The sequence below is a fragment of the Vulpes lagopus genome, chromosome 2 (assembly GCF_018345385.1).
Source record: "Vulpes lagopus strain Blue_001 chromosome 2, ASM1834538v1, whole genome shotgun sequence".
Classification (NCBI taxonomy): domain Eukaryota; kingdom Metazoa; phylum Chordata; class Mammalia; order Carnivora; family Canidae; genus Vulpes; species Vulpes lagopus.
The window spans coordinates 113472683-113492414 of record NC_054825.1 but is presented as its reverse complement, the minus strand read 5'-3'; the positions used below and the strand labels follow the sequence as shown (position 1 = coordinate 113492414).

Here is a 19732-nt window from a genome sequence, read left to right as displayed (position 1 = left end):
GATGGTCCAGGGAACTGGCCAAGTGTCCTATCGGACACATCACAGGAAATGAGTTAAGCATTACAAAATATCCTTTCACTCTGTATTAAAATTGCATCTTAGTCACAGATTTCTCATGGCCTTGAGAGTCACCTCTGGGAAGGCATGATTTTCATGTTGAGCATCTTGCTGAAGATTTTTTATACTCAGTCAGGGACCTAGGTCATGCACTTCTCTTGCTCACAAGTAGTATTTCAAGTCATGATCTCAAAGATTACATCTGTATAAACTTCGTAAATCGAAGCCAACTGAAAACAAGCAATTACCAAAAATAGTGTCTAGTCCCTTAACGAGCAAGTCTTCCATTGAAATAAGCACAGTGCCTTTCAACAACTGGCAGATGGATAACAGGTTGCTGGGCGCCCCGGGGACCTCCAGAGAGGGGACCCAGAGGTCGCCCCCCGCTCTGACACCTCGACAACTTGCTAACAAAAGTACACAACCTGAATACTTTCTTCATGCATCCCTAATTTAAGATCTACGCCAATAGAGCGCACTGTGGATATGCTACAATATCTTCACAGCGGTAAGATTCCGCTCACCTTACCTTGTCCCTGTGCCACTGGCAGCTACGTGGTTCAATTCAAAGTTCTAACATGAACTATTATGTTAAAGAATCAACAAATCTTTAAAGATATTTAGTTTTTTTCTTTTAGGTTTTCTTTTAGGTTTTTTTTTTTTTTTTAAAGGTCACCGGGCTTTTTATTGCAGTTAAAGCAGACTCGGACAGGATGGTCCCAGCCTCGGGAGGGGACGGCCCGTCGGTCATGGGAGCACTCGTCACAGCAGCCCTGTCCGCAGGCCCAGCAGTGGTGCTTGGAAAGCTTGATGCTGAACTCCTTCCGGCAGTTGTGGCAGTGCAGGATCTCGTGGTCGGGCACCCCGTACGCCGGCCTGGCCGCATCCTTCACCAGCCCTAGTGGTATGTCAATGGCTGTCACCACGGCTCCCAAAGTGCTCTGCACAGCCTCTCCCACCTTCCGAGCGATCAGCGTCCCGCCTTCATCATCAGTCTGGTCATGTCTAACTGGACATTCCTGGCTTCATAGCAGTTGTCACACACCCTCATGGGCGCAGGGCCCCAGCCGCGCTCGGGCACCGGCCGGGTCTTGGATGAACAGCTGCCACAGAAGCCCTCCCCGCAGGCCCGGCAGTGACGCTTGGTGTCGTTATCTTTAAAGGATGTAGCGCATTTGTTACCGCTCAGGATCTGGGAGCGGGGCCTCCAGTATGCGGGGCAATCTGGTCTGTCAGCCAGGAAGTCACAGCTTGGTGGGCCCCAGGCTAAGCTCAGACACCGACTGGGCCATGAATCTTTACAACACTTTTACAATTGCTGGCATTCTTATAAACTTAAATTCCTCTTTCCCTTTGGTCTGAAAAACGTCTTTAGCATAGTGTGAGCCTCCTAGCCACACATTCCTTCAGCTATCGATCATCTGAAAATATCTGCCTTCATTTCCGAGACATGTTTTAATTGGGCACAGAAATCTACTGATGCTTTTCATTTCCACCACTTTGAAGATGTCGTTCCCTTTCCCCATAGCCACCAGGGTCTCTGATGGGACAGACTGTCTTCTCACCATAATTTCTGTCTATAAAATGTGTGTGTGTGTGTGTGTATGTGTGTGTTTTAAATCTGCTTGCTTTCAAGAATCTCTTTTTAATAAACTTTTCATTTCAGAGCAGTTTTAGATTTACGGAAAAATTGCAAAGACAACACAGAGCAGTCCCCATGTCCCCCCACACCCAGTCCCTGTTACTAGCGTCCTTCATCGGCGTGGTCCGTTTATCACAACTCATGAACCTATGTTGATACGTTGTCATTACCTGAAGTCCATATGTTATTCAGATTTCTTACTTTTTATCTCATGTCCTCATTTGCTCATGGATCCCACTCAGGACACCACGTCTCCTGAGCCTCCTGTGGGCTGGGGCAGTTTCTCCGACTTTGACTTTCTCAGACTTTGACTCCTCCTTTGTGGAGGACTGAGGGGTCAGGAATCTCATAGTGTGTGTCTCCGCTGGGATCTGTGGGATGTTGTCTGCAGCACGGGGCTGGGGTTACGTGTTCCTTGGGGAGGAACGCAGAGATGCAGTGGGGGAGTGCCGTCCCCACCACACCGCAGGTGAGGTGCACCTTGGCTCCGTCACCACCGTTGCTGTCGCCAGCTCGCCAGGCTGAGGGGTGGTGTCAGAGGCCTCCCCACAGACTCACTCTTCTACGTCCTCTGCAGCCTGTGCTCTTGGGAAGGAACTTCGCGTGTGGAGCCCACACGCAGGGCTGAGGAGTCACGGCCTGCCTCTCAAGGGAGGACTGTCTGCATTCAGATTGGAGTTCTGAAGATGCAAGAACCGTCCTTCCCCTGTGTTAAATTTATTCCTTCATTTATTTTTATAAGCATGGGCTCAAAGATATTTAATCTATGTTTTGGGTATGGCCCGATAACTTAGTTTTGTTTCTCATATTGTTCCTGAGGGAGACTCCAAATGCCCTTAACAGACCCCATCTTTTTTTTTTAAGATATTATTTATTTATTCATGAGAGACGCAGAGAGAGAGAGAGAGAGAGAGAAGCAGAGACACAGGCAGAGGGGAAGCAGGCTCCATGCAGGGAGCCCCATGTGGGACTTGATCCTGGGACTCCAGGATCACACCCTGGGCTCAAGGCAGGCGCTAAACCGCTGAGCCACCCAGGGATTCCCCCAGACCCCATCTTTGTGCATTTTGTTAACGATATGACAAGAGTCCCCAACCTGAGTGTGTATACTTCCTGCCCCTCTAGAAAGAGTCATTTCTCCAAGAAGCCCTGGAAGGATGATCTTTTTAGCTTTTTCTTGATGAAATTGACTATTTAGTGCCAGGTTTGGTTTTGGTTTTCTTTGTATTTTTCCTCTTGTTACAACTTTTTCTTTCCTCTGTCTGCTGGTACTGATACTTTTCATTACATGGGAGAAATCTGTGATCTCCACTGAAATTCTCCATCTCTTTACCCATCACCCCTAGCTCCTCTGGAAGATAGATAATGTATTTATTATTTATGACTTTTGTATGCTAATTCCAATATATCGGCCATCGGTGAGCTGGCTGCTATTAATACTTTTCTTTTTGTGTCACATTTCTCTGCTCCTTTGCAAGCCTTATAATTTTTTTTTCCTTTACCTCTTGTTGGACACTATGGATAGTACATCGCATAGAGTCTAGATCCTGTTATCTTTTTCTAAAGAACATTTTATTTTTGTTTTACCAGGTGGTTAAATTACTGGAAACTCATCCTGACCTTGAAGAAGAGACGTCTTGGATACTGTGAGGGTGGGTCGGTTTCAGTCCTGGCTCCAATCCTAAGACATGAGTCACTCTTTACCATGTACACTCACTTGGGGAATATACACTGCAACACCTCCCTCTGCATCCTCAGGATTCCAGCCTCCAGCTGTTGCTTTATGCTTGGGAGTCTTACAGTGCAGTGAATCTCTTATCCTAAGATTTAGGAAAACATGTATAATTTCTGGGGCTCTCTCCCTGTTTTTTAGGATCTCTGGTTCATCATCAACTGTTTTGATGGCTTTAAACTGTGATCTTTGAGTCTCCAGTCAGTAAGACTGCCCCCTTCACCTGAGCTGCCCCTCTATGCAGAGTGTCCTCATAGAGAGAGAGAGAGAGAGAGAGAGAGAGAGAGAGAGAGAGAGAGAGTAAACATCAAACCACGTTTGCTATTCTGTTCTCAGGGAACTGTATGACCAAGAGTTTTTGTGCTTTCATTGTTAATCTCTCCAGAGCTTCAAATAGGTTTTGTTTGCTTTTGTTTTTCAAAGATTTTATGTTTTAGAGCAGTTGTAGGCTCACAGCAAAATTGAAGGGATGGTGCAGGGGTTTCCCAAGAACGCTTGCCCCCCACACGTGCATAGTCTCCCTCATTATCAGCATCACGCACCAGAGTCTACATTTTTTACAAGTGATGAACCTGTTCTGCTACATCAGAATTGTCCCAAACCCATAGTTTACATTAAGATTCACTCTTGGAGGGATGCCTGGGGGGCTCAGTGGTTAAGCGTCTGCCTTTGGCTCAGGGTGTGATCCTAGGGTCCTGGGATCAAGTCCTCCATCGGGCTCCAGGCAGGGAGCTTGCTTCTCCCTCTGCCTATGTCTCTGCCTCTCTCTCTGTGCTTCTCAAGAATAAATAAATAAAATCTTTAAAAAGAGAGAGAGAGAGAGAGAGAGATTCACTCTTGGTAGTGTATATTCTGTGAGTTTGGACAAATGTATAGTAACATAAATCCACCATTATAGTATCACATGGCATATTTTCACTAAAATCGTCTGTGCTTCACCTGTTCATTCACCTGTCCCTCAACTACAGGCAACCACTGTTATTTTTATTGTCTGTGAGGTCGTGCCTCCACCAGAATTTCAAATAATTGGAATCACACACTATATGGCCTTTTCAGATCAGTTATTTTCACTTAGTGATACACCTTGAATGTTCTTCTATGTCTTTTCATGGTTTGATGGCTCATTTCTTTTTAGTGCTGAACTCTATTCCATAGTCTGGATATGTTAAGTTTATTTATCTATCCACCTACTGAAGGACATCTTGGGTGTTTCTAAGTTTTGGCAGTTATGAATAAAGCTATAACAGATACTCATGTGCAGGTTTGTGTGTGGACATAGGTTTTAGATCCTTTAGGTAAAAGTCAAGGTACATGATTGCTGGGTCATATGGTTAGAATAGGTTTAGTTTTGTAAGAAATCACCCAACTGTCTTTCAAAGGGGCTGCACCATTTTGAGTGGCCACCAGCCATGAATGGGAGTTCCTGTGGCTCCACATTCTCACAGTATCTGGTGAGGATTTTAGCCACTAGTAGGTGTGTGGTAGTAGGATTTCACTATTGTTTTAATTTGCATCTCCTTAATGACAGATGATGTAGAGCCTCTTTTCATATGCTTATTTGCCATCTATATATCTTCTTGGGTGAAGTGTCTGTTAAGGTTGTTGGCTCATTTTTTAATTGGGTGGTTTTTTATTTTATTGTCAAGTTCTTTACATAATTTGAGTTCTTTTTTAAAAAAAGATTTTATTTATGTATTCATGAGAGACACACAGAGAGAAGCAGAGACATAGGCAGAGGGAGAAAGAGGCTCCCTATGGGGATCCCGATGTGGGACTCGATCCCAGGACCCCAGGATCATGCCCTGAGCCAAAGGCAGATGCTTAACCACTAAGCCACCCAGGTGTCCCTTGAGTTCTTTAATAACAGTATTTTATCAGGTGTGTCCATTGCAAATAATTTCTTCTAGACTATTACTTTTCATTCTCCCAATGGTTCACAGAGCAGATGTTTTATTTTTAGTGAAGACCGACTTATTCATTCTTCCTTTGTGGGTTGTTCCTTTGGTGTTGGCATCAGATTAAGGGCATCACTAAACCCCAGGGCATCTAGGCTTTCTACTATGTTATCTTCTAGGAGTTTCACGTATTATGTTTAGGTGTGTGATCCATTTTGAGATTTTTTTTGCTGGTAGTATAGGTTCTATGTCAAGATTCATTTCTTTACAGGTTAATGTTCAGTGTTGTAGCACCATTTGTTGTAAACCCTGAATTTGCCCCACTGATTTCCTTTGTTAAAGATGAGTCAACGAGATTTGTGTAGGTCTCTTCCTGGGCTCTTTATTCCATTTAACTGATCTATATGTCTTTTCTTACACCAATATCATACTGCCTCGATTACCATAAATAAATAATCAGGTAGCATGAATCCTCCAATTTTGTTCTTCTTCAATATTGATCAGATATGCTATTCTGGGTCTTTGTCCATATTAGCTTTATTTTTTATAATAAATTTATTTTTTATTGGTGTTCAATTTGCCAGTATACAGAATAACGGCCAGTGCTCATCCCGTCAAGTGCCCCCCTCAGTGCCCGTCATATTAGCTTTAGAATTAGTTTGTCAAAATCCACAAAATAACTTGTTGAGATTTTAATTGAGATTGCATTGAATCTATAGCTCAATACTGAGTCTTCCTGTCCATGAACATGAAACAACTGTCCATTTATTTAGTTCTTTGATTTTATTCATCAGAGTTCTGTAATTGTCCTCAAAGATATCTTATACATAATTTGTTAGACTTATAATTAAGTATTTAATTTGGGGGGATGTTAATGTAATTGGTTATCACGTCTTAATTTAAATTTCAATTGTTTATCACTGGCATTTAGGAAAGTGATTGGCTTTTGTGTTTTAACTTCATATTTTTTTAATAAATTAATTTTTTATTGGTGTTCAATTTACCAACATACAGAATAACACCCAGTGCTCATCCTGTCAAGGGTCCCCCTCGGTGCCCGTCACCCATTCACCCCCACCTCCTGCCCTCCTCCCCTTCCACCACCCCTAGTTCGTTTCCCAGAGTTAGAAGTCTTTATGTTCTGTCTCCCTTTCTGATATTTCCCACACATTTCTTCTCCCTTCCCTTATATTCCCTTTCACTATTATTTATATTCCCCAAATGAATGAGAACATACACTATTTGTCCTTCATATTATACAATCTTGTGTAATCACTGATTAGTTCCAGGAGGGTTTTTTTGTCAATGTTTTGTGTTTTCTCCACAGGTGATCTATTCATCTGTGAACAAAGATAGTTTTATTTCTTTGATCCTAATATGTATCATTTCATAACCTTTTCTTATCTTAATGCATTAGTTAGGATTTCCACTATGATATTGAAAAGCTGCAGAGGAGAGGACATGCTTCCCCTGCTCCTGATCTTAGTGGAAAATTTCAAGTTTTCTACCAGTAAGGTAGCTATAGGATTTTTTTTTTGTAGATAGACTTTATTGACTTGAGGAAGTTTCCTTTTCCTTGCTTATCTTTTCTATCAAGAATGGTGTTGGATTTTTTTCAGATGCTTTTTGCACATCTCTTGATATGATCATGTGATTTATCTTTTTTAACCTGTTGATGTGATAGATACGTTAATTGATTTTTGAATATTTAACCAGCCTTGCAGACCTGAGATATATCCCACTTGGTCATCATGTGTGATGTTTTATACATTGTCATATTCAATTTGCTAATAACTTGTTGAGAACATTTGCATCTATGTTCATGAGCGATATTGACTTATGGTACCTTTAATCATAATATCTTTATGTTTTTGGTAGTAGAGTATTGCTGGCCTCATAGTATGAGTTAGAAAATATTCTCTCTGCTTCTCTCTTTGAAAGAGATTACAAAGAATTCATATAATTTCATCCTTAAATATTTGGTTGAATTCACTAGTGAATGCATTTGAGCCTGGTATTTCTGTTTTGAAAAGTGATTAGTTATTGATTCAAATTATTTAATAGATATGGGCTTATTCAAATTGTATATTTCTACATGGGTTTTTAAAGATTGTATCTTTCAAAGAATTGTTCCAATTCATCTAGGTTATCAAATGTGTATGTGCATAGATTTGTTTATAGTATTGCGCGATTATCCTGTTATGACCATGGAATCTGTAGTAATGACTCCTCTTTCAATTCTGATATTAGTAATTTGTGGGGTTTTTTTCTTATTCTGGAGAGAGAATTATTGATTTTCTTATGTTTTTCAAAGAATCAGATTTTAGTTGTATTGATTTTCTCTATTTCTTGTTTTCAATATAATAAATTTCTGCTGTAATTCTTATTATTTATTTTCTTCTGCTTCCTCTGAATTTAATTTGCTCTTCTATTTCTAGTTTCCTAATGGGGAAACTTAGATTATTGATTTTGGACACTTTTCTTTTTCTTTTTTTTATATAAATTTATTTTTATTGGTGTTCAATTTGCCAACATATAGAATAACACCCAGTGCTCATCCCATCAAGTGCCCCCCTCAGTGCCCGTCACCCAGTCACCCCCACCCCCCGCCCACCTCCCCTTCCACCACCCCTAGAGTCTCTCATTGTGTATCCCTCCCTGATGTTTCCCACTCATTTTTTCTCCTTTCCCCTTCATTCTCTTTCACTATTTTTTTATGTATTCCCCCAATGAATGAGACCATATAATGTTTGTCCTTCTGTTTCTAAGAATTCATTCAATACCATGGATTCCTTCTAAGCATTGTTTTCACTACATCCTACAAGTTTTGATAAGTTGTGTTTTACTTTTCACTTAGTTCAAAATATTTATAAATTTCTCTTAATTTCTTTTTGACCCATGTGTTATTTAGATGTGTTGTTTAATCTCCACATATTTTTTGATTTCTCAGTTATCTTTATGCCATTGCTTTCCTTTTTTTTGTAAATTTATTTTTTATTGGTGTTCAATTTGCCAACATATAGAATAACACCCAGTGCTCATCCCATCAAGTGCCCCCCTCAGTGCCCATCACCCAGTCACCCCCACCCCCCGCCCACCTCCCCTTCCACCACCCCTAGTTCGTTTCCCAGAGTTAGGAGTCTCTCATGTTCTGTCTCCCTCCCTGATGTTTCCCACTCATTTTTTCTCCTTTCCCCTTTATTCTCTGTCACTATTTTTTATATTCCCCAAATGAATGAGACCATATAATGTTTGTCCTTCTCCGATTGACTTATTTCACTCAGCATAATACCTTCCAGTTCCATCCATGTCAAAGCAAATGCTGGGTATTTGTTGTTTCTAATGGCTGAGTAATATTCCATTGTACACATAGACCACATCTTCTTTATCCATTTATCTTTCGATGGACACTGAGGCTCCTTCCACAGCTGAGCTATTGTGGACATTGCTGCTATAAACATCGGGGTGCAGGTGTCCTGGCGTTTCATTGCATCTGTATCTTTGGGGTGCCATTGCTTTCTAATTTAATTCTACTATGGTCTGAGAACAGACATCCTGTAGTTTCTATTATTTTACACTTTTAAGATATATTTTGTGGTCTAGAATGTGACTTATCTTGGTGAATGTTTCATGAGCTTGAAAAAAAATGTTTGTCCTGCCTTTGTTAGATGGAATAGTTTATAAATTAGAATTACATACAATTGATTGATGGTATGTTAAACTGCAACTATGTCCTACTGACTTCTGCTGGATCTATCCATTTCAGAGTCAGGTATTGGAATCTCCAACTATGATAGTGGGTTAATCTCTATTTGCCTTTGCAGTTCTATCCATTTTTTTCCTCATAGAGTTTGACTCTGTTGTTATGCACATTCACATTAAGGATTGCTATGTTTTCTTGGAGAATTGACTTCTTTACCATTATATATTCCTTTCTTTATCCCTGATAACTTTTCTTGTCTTAAAATCTGCCCTGTCTAAAGTATAGATACTTTTGCTTTTCTTTGATTAGTGTTAGCATGGTTTATTTTTCTCCATCGATTTAGTTTTAATCTATACTTGTATTTATATTTAAGGATGTTTCCTTTAGTCAACATATAGTTGGGTCTTGTTCTTTTTATTCACTTTGACAATCTCCATTAATTGGTAAATTTAGACCTTTGGTGTTCAAAGTGATTATTGATATAGTTGGATTAATGTCAATCATATTTGCTACTGTTTATATTTATTATCCTGTTCTTTGCCTTCCACTCTTTTACTGCCTTGGGTGATTTTATTTGAGCATTTTTCATGATTTTATTCTCTCTCCTTTCTTAATGTATCTGTTATACTTCTTTCTTTACTTTTTTTTTAAGTGGTTGCTACAGAATTTGCAATATACATTTTCCATTATTCTTAGTCCACTTTTAGATAATACTATCCCACTTCTGAATCCTGATTTAACTGAGATGCTCTTTCACCACCACAAAGTCTTGGAGTTAAAACAAACTAAGAAGAAAAAAGACTCAAATTATCCCTTTATTTTGAATGCGTTTGGACAAGGGATCCCAATGGCCTCAGATCCCAATGTTTAGTAGACACATTGGACCATGTAGAGGATGCTACTTTTATTGTATTCTAACTTGAAGCAACTTAAAGCAGGAACTAAGGATCATTCCTATACATTTCTTTTAATCCCTAAACCTTAGAATTAGTAATCACCAATATGAAAGGGAAGTCTGATTTAGAAGAATCAAGGACTGACAAAAGCCCAAACAAATGAAGAGAGAAGCCCAGAATTATATGAGACCACTTTGACAGATTGCTTGGTGCCATCATTTTACACCAAAGCTTAGAGCCCCAGCCTTGGCCTTCTTCACTCTGTCCACATTCATTGCATCATCCTGTGAAAGAAGAGAGGGCTCTGAAGAGGAAGAAAAAGTCAGGATCTCAGAGGGCCATCCTGTCAAGAGTGTATTTGAAGGAAAGTCATGGAGGGAGATCTCGTGTTCTGTTTTATGTGTACAAGAAAAACAGAAATTCAGATTCCCAGAAAAGGTAAAACAATACAGTCTATTTTGTTGGTCTATTCACATTTTGGATTAAAAAAAAGAGGATGGTCCTGGGCCAACACCACAGCTCCTGCTCCAAGAGGTCCATAGCCAAAGGCCCCACAGGATTGCATTTATCATTTCAAAGCATATCTATCAAGCTATCAAGACAGTGTATACACATGCAAATGATAATTTGAAAATCCAAGACTGGTTATTTAAATACCCCAAATTGACAGCCACTGTACAAAATTTAGTAGATATCTCCTTCCATTATGGAATTACGTATCCCCACAGATAAATCAAAATTCCATTGAAATGAATCTCCCCTTCGTTTGCTCCCCAGAGAAAATCTCAATGTACGGCCTTTCCCCACTTACTCTGCTTACCCCCAAGCCAAGAGCTGGAAGAAGAATAGCCCTTATTTGGAGTGTGATTTGCTTAAGCTTCAATTTTAGCCCCCGGAGGCATTCATGGCAGCTCCCCACTCGCCTCAACACCACGAGCCGGGTTTTCTTCAACCCAAAACTCTCATTCTTCATCTTTCCACGGTTCTAAGAACAGTTAGTACAGATGGGAATAGCACAGCAATGACCCCGTGCCCACAGAGTGGGGAAAACATAAATAACAGAGCTGAATGTGAGGACGGCAGTGAGTTTCAATCCAAAGCTGGCATTGCTAGCAAGGCAGCCTCACTGGACCCTCGGGTCTGCCCACCGTGTCATTATCTCCTGAGTCATCTCCCTCGTTCTCTGCCATCTACTCAACAGTTCTTGTAGGCATCCCTCAGTGTCCTCAGACCTCCGAGGTCTCTGTGCTGTCATGTCACAAGAACACAGAAGTAAAGAGACTCATTTCTCCCATGAAGGTCTGTCCATCTGCCCGTGGATAGACGTGCCTCCTTCTTTTAGGCTGATCTCACTGTGTTCTCTGGGTCTCAGCCCCAGTTGCCTCCTCACCTGCTTGGTTCACTCAGCTATTTTCTCTCTCAGTGTCTTCGTATCTTCTAATAACCTCTCACCAACATCAGACACATAAGCTATGTCCATATATGGAAACACCTCCCTGACCCACAGGCTTCTCCAGCCACTGCTCTCCTCCATGCTCGACCTCACCTTTTTTTTTTTTTTTTTAATTTTTATTTTGTTTTATGATAGTCACAGAGAGAGAGAGAGAGGCAGAGACATAGGCAGAGGGAGAAGCAGGCTCCATGCACCGGGAGCCTGACGTGGGATTCGATCCCGGGTCTCCAGGATCGCGCCCTGGGCCAAAGGCAGGCGCCAAACCACTGCGCCACCCAGGGATCCCCTTTTTTTTTTTTTTAATTAACTTTTATTGGTGTTTAATTTACCAACATACAGAAAAACACCCAGTGCTCATCCCGTCAAGTGTCCACCTCAGTGCCCGTCACCCATTCCCCTCCAACACCCGCCCTCCTCCCCTTCCACCACCCCTAGTTCGTTTCCCCGAGTTAGGAGTCTTTATGTTCTTCGCCGATGACATGATACTCTACATAGAAAACCCAAAAGCCTCCACCCCCAGATTGCTAGAACTCATACAGCAATTTGGTAGCGTGGCAGGATACAAAATCAATGCCCAGAAATCAATGGCATTTCTATACACTAACAATGAGACTGAAGAAAGAGAAATTAAGGAGTCAATCCCATTTACAATTGCACCCAAAAGCATAAGATACCTAGGAATAAACCTAACCAAAGAGGTAAAAGATCTATACCCTAAAAACTATAGAACACTTCTGAAAGAAATTGAGGAAGACACAAAGAGATGGAAAAATATTCCATGCTCATGGATTGGCAGAATTAATATTGTAAAAATGTCAATGTTACCCAGGGCAATTTATACGTTTAATGCAATCCCTATCAAAATACCATGGACTTTCTTCAGAGAGTTAGAACAAATTATTTTAAGATTTGTGTGGAATCAGAAAAGACCCCGAATAGCCAGGGGAATTTTAAAAAAGAAAACCTTAGCTGGGGGCATCACAATGCCAGATTTCAGGTTGTATTACAAAGCTGTGGTCATCAAGACAGTGTGGTACTGGCACAAAAACAGACACATAGATCAATGGAACAGAATAGAGAACCCAGAAGTGGACCCTGAAATGTACGGCCATCTAATATTCGATAAAGGAGGAAAGACTATCGACCTCACCTTTAAATGCACTTCAGCCATTAATCTCTCCTCACTTCCCACTTCTATTTTGGTTTGGTTGATTATTTTGTTGTTTATTATGGTAAAATATATGCAACATAAAATTTGCCATCATAACCACTTTTGAGTGTGCAGTTCAGGGGCATTAAGTTAATTCACATAGTTGCGTGACCGTGACAACCACCCATATGCAGAGCTCTGTTCTGCCCAAACTGAAATTCCATCCCCTTAAACAGAGGTGCCCCACTCCCCATTCAGCCCTGGGCTTCCACCCTTTGCTTTCTGTCTCTATTTCATGATTCCAGGAATCTCATATAAGTGGACTAGTTCTATATTTGTCCTTTCCCATCTGGTTTATTTCACTGGGCATCATGTTCCCTGGGTTCATCCACATTGTCGCAAGTGACAGAAACTCCTCCCTTTGTAAGGCTGAAAAATAACCCATGGTGAGAACACACTCTGTTGTGCTTACTCATTCTTTCACTTGTGTGGCTTCCATGTTTTAGCTATTGTGAATAATTCTATGAATATGTATGTAAAAATACCTATTCAAGAACCTGTTACCAATTCTTTTGGATATGTATCAGAATTGGAATTGCTGGATCGTATGGTAATTCTCCTTAATTCTTTTGGAAATTGCCATAGTGTTTTCCACAGTGGTGGTACCATTTTAGATTCCTATCAACAGTGTAGAAGGATCCCCTCTACTTTTCTAGCCACTATGATCTTGTTTTACACCACCTATTTATTTAAAACTATTTTTGACAAGGTCACTAATTATTTTCTCAACATTAAATCCAATCGTTCCTGTTCAGTCCCTATTTATTATAATTTTTCATGAGTTGCATTCATTAATAAACATTTATTGAGTGCTCACTATGTGCCAGTAACAACTGTACTTCCTGGGGATATAATAATAAATGAGACAGGCAAAAAACACTAACTTTATTGAGGCCCACTGATTAAAAGTAAAAAAGAAAATAGAAAACATCTGTTAATAATAAGTGGTTAGGAGAAAAGTAAGAAGTAGAGACAAAATATAGGAATTACTGGTGAAAATGTATTGAAAAGTTATGTAACTGTCAGGGAGAATGAGACAATGACATTTGTGTAAGGACAAAAAGGAAATGTCTGCCAAATGGTGCAATTAAATTGGAGGAATTTGTGGTATGTAGTAAAGTTGTTTAAAAAAAATAAATGGCTGGTGTGCCTGAGGGTGGCTCAGCTGGATGAGCATCTGACTTTTGGTTCTACTCAGGTCATGATCTCAGGGTCCTGGGATCAAATACCATGTTGGGCTCTGCACTCAGCAGGGAGTCTTCTTGAAATTTTCTCTCTCTCTCTCCCTTTTTGCCCCTCCCACTTGTGTGCTCTCTGTCTTTCTAAAATAAATACATATTTTTAAAAATTAAAACAAATGACATAAACTTATAATTCTGTTATCAGCAGGCAAATTAAGACAAGAATTTGGTTTGAGAACAAAGGAGATTTTGCATTAGACAAATTTGAAGTTATGGCACAAAATTAGGGAGAAGGTATCCAGTGGGAAGGCATAAACATGTGACGAGGACCCAGAAGAGATACCCAGATGTGAACAATACTTACGCTCTGTGTACAGCCAGCAAACCAACCCAAGAGCTCGTCCAAACAGATCCTTACTGACTGCTCTGCTCCAAATATTCAAGATGGAATTCAACATGTTTGAAATTTGTATTGACTCCTTCAAATAGCCAATTTTTTTGTTAGTCTGTTCATATTTCATGTATTCAGAGGCTATCACTTACATTATGAGACTACAACTGTGTAAACTTATTATTAAATTTAATGTAATTTTTGTGAGATGGATAGTGACAGTTACTTAAGCAAATATTGTTTAGTTAGTAGTGATATTAGAGTGTTAACAAGAATATTCTAGAACAGAATACATTCAGTATATGTAACGTATGTTGCTTGATGAGTTTTCAATCTTTTTCACATTTAGTCAAATATAGAGTGCCAAATCCAAGGCATTGATTTCAAGTCTCATTTCATTTTAAAAAAATGGGAAAGTTTGGTTCAAAAAGAGGATTTCCAAGGATCTGGGGCCATTAAACATTTCTTATAAAGAGTCTTTTCAAAGAGTTAATGGTAACTTAATGAAATACACATGGTTTAACATTTCTTTGCAAATTCAGTGATTGAAGGGAAAAACAATTTTGTGCAAAACGTGTTTGCCAGGACCTTTCAAAAATAGGTTAAGATGTATTCTGTTGAAAATGAAGGGCTGCTGGTTCCATCCATCCCTATCAACAGATATCATTGTTGGAAATAGGAGACCCAACGCCAGAAGTGATCTGACACCAGAACCAGATGTGGATTCTCACACAGGAAATTTTTTTATGATGTTCCAGAAAACGAACACCGCCCGTTTGGGTCAGCATCAAGTGGAAGCTTTGCAGCTGACCGCGGTTCCTTGTGGCCGGCGCCAGGTTCCAGCCATTTGGTCAGTGGTCTTGGGGTTGGTTCCAGGAAGGATTTGCCTCCCATGCCGGATCCTGAAGGCTTTCTGCTGTTTGCCTTGAGACTATATCCTCCACTTTTGGTCTAAATCTTCAATTCATGACACACAAGTATACTTTTTTTGAATTAGCCAAAATTCGGCTTCACTGCATAAAGCTATTATATTAACTTATATGACCCAGTATCACTGGTAGAATGGGGAAGCCCTGGCCTTCTTGCCAGTGTGCTGTGACAGGTGGCCACATCAGGCACTGGCTCAAGGAGTTTCTGGGACATTCCACATGCTTCCAGTTGTAAGAAACTCTACATGAATTAGAATGAGAAATAGGATTTATTGGAAGAGTATAAGGTAGAAGGCAACAGATTTTAAAAATCTGAAGTAGTCTGTGCCATCACTGTCCTCTCCCCCCTCTCTCTGACTCTGCCTTTCTCTGTCTCTGTCTGTCTCTCTCAATCTACCTGCATTGTATCTTTGGTTTGCTTTTCTCTCTACCGGCTCCATGCTCTGTGTGTTGGAAGCTTTATTCGTGTAGCTGGTTGCAGCTTCCGAGAGCAGAGGAATCATATCCACAGAGCTGGGGGATGTGATGGAGATGTTTGCCCATAGAGTAAGACAGGGAAGCCTTGGGTCTCCTGCCAACTGGCGTGGCTGGGTCTTCCATGTCTGCCTGGATGGCCATTGTTCTGGGCATGGTGCACACGAATTCCCCAGCCATCAGGACCCTCCTGTGTCCCTGGAGTGTCAGATGTAAAGGCAAGAGCCATGTGGTCAGGAAGGAGTATGATCCCTTCATCAAAGGAAGAAGGGATGTAGTTTCAGGCAAAATAATTTGTGTTGACTATAGAAGCAGTAGAAGTGTGAAGCTAACTCCAAGCCTCTGTGTTGTGGGTGTGATTTAGACAGTCACCCCTGTGCCCAAGCAGGATTTCTAGACATAGTAAGACTTGGGTTGTTCACATCATCAGAATACAGTAGGAAACTGGGATACACCCATGATTACCCAAGTGAGGGTAAGGGTCTTTTTCACAGCTGTAGATGAGAAAAGAGAGAAAGTAAATCTGTGTGATTATTCACAAAGTCTCAACAAAGTGGTAAATTCAGAGCACTCTTGTCCTCAGTGTAACCCTTGAACCTCCATGCAAGGTGCCAAAGAGCATGAGCTCTTACTCCAACCTCGTATTTAAAATGAGGTCTCCTCCACCTCCCCTCCTCTCTCAGCCCCTCGCAGCACTGACTAAAGACATTTATTAAGCATCCACTGGGGGTAAAGCACTATTGCAGAAATAATTATGTGCAAACCATGGTACACATAGAGCATATTCTGTACAAAGTAAGGTTAGTGGGAGGCCTTCTGCATCCTGGAAACTGTTGTTTAATTATATCATCCTGCAGTCATGGTTCACACCCCTTCATTATTTTTATTTTCTATGTAGTTTACAAGTAATTTTTATTTTTCTTTTTTCTTTTTTTTCTTTTTTTATAATAAATTTATTTTTTATTGTTGTTCAATTTGCCAACATACAGAATAACACCCAGTGCTCATCCCGTCAAGTGCCCCCCTCAGTGCCCTGTCACCCATACACCCCCACCCCCGCCCTCCTCCCCCCCCAACACCCCCAGTTCGTTTCCCAGAGTCTTTATATTCTGTCTCCCTTTCTGATATTTCCCACACATTTCTTCTCCCTTCCCTTATATTCCCTTTCACTATTATTTATATTCCCCAAATGAATGAGAACATATAATGTTTGTCCTTCTCCGATTGACTTACTTCACTCAGCTCCATCCACGTTGAAGCAAATGGTGGGTATTTGGCATTTCTAATGGCTGAGTAATATTCCATTGTATACATAAACCACATCTTCTATTTTTTTTAAAGATTTTATTTATTTATTTGTTCATGAGAGACACAGAGACAGAGATAGAGACAGAGACAGAGACAGAGGCAGAGGCAGAGGGAGAAGCAGGCTCCATGAAGGGAGCCTGATGTGGGATGCGATGCCAGGACTCCAGGATCATGCTCTGGGCTGAAGGCAGGGGCTAAACCACTGAGCAACCCAGGCGTCCCTATAAGTCATTTTTATAAGAAAGTATGCAATTGTTCAAAATTTATATTCTATGGTCAAAATACATTCAAAAGATCCTATCTTCCTTTAGTGAAATACAGTTCTGTTAAAAAACATATGAACCATGGGCTACATTAGATGCTAGGGATGCTCACGATCTCCATCATCTGCCTTGTCTCCATAGCCCTCTGCTCTTTTTAAAATAGCATAACAGGGACATCTGGGTAGCTCAGCAGTTGAGCGTCTGCCTTCAGTTCAGGTGGTGATCCCAAGGTCTGGGATCGAGTCCCATATCGGGCTCCCTGTGAGGAGTCTGCTTTTCCCTCTGCCTGTGTCTCTGCCTCTGTGTGTGTGTTTGTGTGTGTCATGAGTAAATAAATAAAATATTTAAAAAAATAAAATAAAATAGCATAACGTTTACTTATTTACTAGATAGCGTGGCCATCTCGTCCATTAGAAGACAAGTTCCATGAAGCAGGGATTTTATCTCTTTGGTTTGCTTTTCTATGCTGGCACCAAGGAAAGGGGCAGGCAGTTTGCTGAATTGGGCTTAAGTAGGACACCGTGTTGGACTTTAAAGAGATTTTGTCCAGTTGGGAAAGGAGGATTCTCAGCTGTGCTGGAGATGCAGATGGTGTGGGTGCAGGAGCTCCGTGCTTGACGGGGACGGGGAAGACGGGGCAGCTGAGCTGCTTTCTACATGACACAGCGAAGAGGAAGGCCATCGACTGGGACTGCCTCGTGGTAACATTGTGCATCCTCAGAACCATACTGTCTCTGAGAAATAAATTGGTAAACTAGATTCTCTGATTTAACAAAAAGCTGTCTTTCATTATGAGCACAGAAGAAAATAATAAGAAAATGGCCAAATAGGATATTTAAAAAACACCACTAGCCCTAAAGAGAAAAATACAGAGATCACTAATGAGAATGCCTTTTCCCTTTGCAAGGACAGGAATTTAGGTCAGACAGCTGAAGGAGATTGAGAATGTCCCCCCCCCCCCCCGAAGAGTGTGGGGCCTGGGCACTGAGCGCCAGGCGGGAGGCCTCACAGCATCTGGACATTCAGGGACAGCCTGAGAGCACAGCCATTTCCCAAAGACCGCTAGCGGGTGGTGGTGAGCAGAATGCAAAATACTAATGATGCATATGAATCAGGACAAAACAGAAGACCTGGAGGGCCAGCCACCAACATGGCCCATCACCAACACGAGGACAGGGTGAGGTGCTTAGTCTGCGCACCTGGAGGTGTCTGCTGAGGTGTTTCTGGGAATGGTCATATTTTTAAAGGTGTGTCTTGGGACCAGTCTTTCTCCTCGAGAGACTTACGAAGTTCACGGTGAGTGTGTGGTTCTCCAGCAGGTAGGGGTGATGGGGGGACAGGATGAACTAGGTAGTGCGCTTACCATCACAGATACCCAGTGCTAGGAATGCTACCTCACTTCTACTTAGCAGAAAACACCAGTTACCCACCAAATGTAATTCATCAAGTCTCAAATGATATTACCAATATTTAAGAGTGATGCTTAAATGTGAATATGAATATGAAACATTCCCAAGCACCATCCTAAAGATGCACACAATTACACACACATATATGTAGAAACTCATGTGTGCATGCATGTTCCTTCACACATGGGCGTGCGTGCATACATGCACGTGTGCTTGCAATGTACGCACGTGCTCACACATGCATGCATGCATATATAAATTGTTCCAGCAGGTTTATTTATTTATTTTTATTGTTTTTAAGATTTTTATGTATTTATTCATGAGAGACACACAGAGAGAGAGGTAGAGACACAGGCAGAGGGAGAAGCAGGCTCCTTGCAGGGAGAGCCTGATGCAGGATTCAATCTTGGGACTCCAGAATCTTGACCTGAGCTGAAGACCAGTGCTAAACAGCTGAGCCACCCAGTGATACCAGTTCCAGCAGGTTTAAAGCAGAAAAAATTTACGTTTTTGTGAACGCCTCTATGCATCCACAGGTGGATAGTTTTAGGAGGCTGCATCTATGAATATGGACCTGGCCAATTCATTTGATTTTGGTGACTGCAAAACAGCAGAATGTAACATAGTTATTGAATGCTTGGTGCACACTTGTGTCCACCAAGCTGCAGGCCAGGTTCTACTGCTCCCAACACAACAGTGACATGTGTCAGACACAGAGCAAGCAGTTTTCACACACAAGGTCACATGATTCCCAAAGCAAAGGCACTTGATCACCTCGCAGTGGCTGTACGGCTGGGAGCACCAATATTCAGCAACATTCGTGATCTGCTCAAGGCCACACTGCTCATCGGTGGTGGGGCTCCCATGGCCCTGAGGTTTACCCTTCCCCTACCCCACGCTGGTGTGCAGGATCTGGGCTCAGGTGGCAATTTGGACAGATGCTGCCATCTGGGGGCTCTGGGGCTGGGGGTTGCATCTTGATCCCCAGGGTGGTTATACAAGCGCAAGTGTTTATTTATTAAGCTGTAAATTTGAGGCTTGTGTATACTCTGCCACATGTAACACATGTCAGTCTAAAAACAAACAGATTTGTTCTCAGGATTACATGTGGGGTTAGAACAAAGCTGTTCATTCATGACAGCAAGGTTCCTGGCCTGGAGCCCAGCTGTAGACCAGAAGGGCCGTGTGT

General features: G+C 41.4%; 1 pseudogene; it reads right to left on the bottom strand.

The window, feature by feature from the left end:
- Positions 1–722: 722 nt before the first annotated feature.
- LOC121481659 lies at positions 723–1349 on the bottom strand (annotated as a pseudogene).
- Between the last annotated feature and the right edge of the window lie 18383 nt (positions 1350–19732).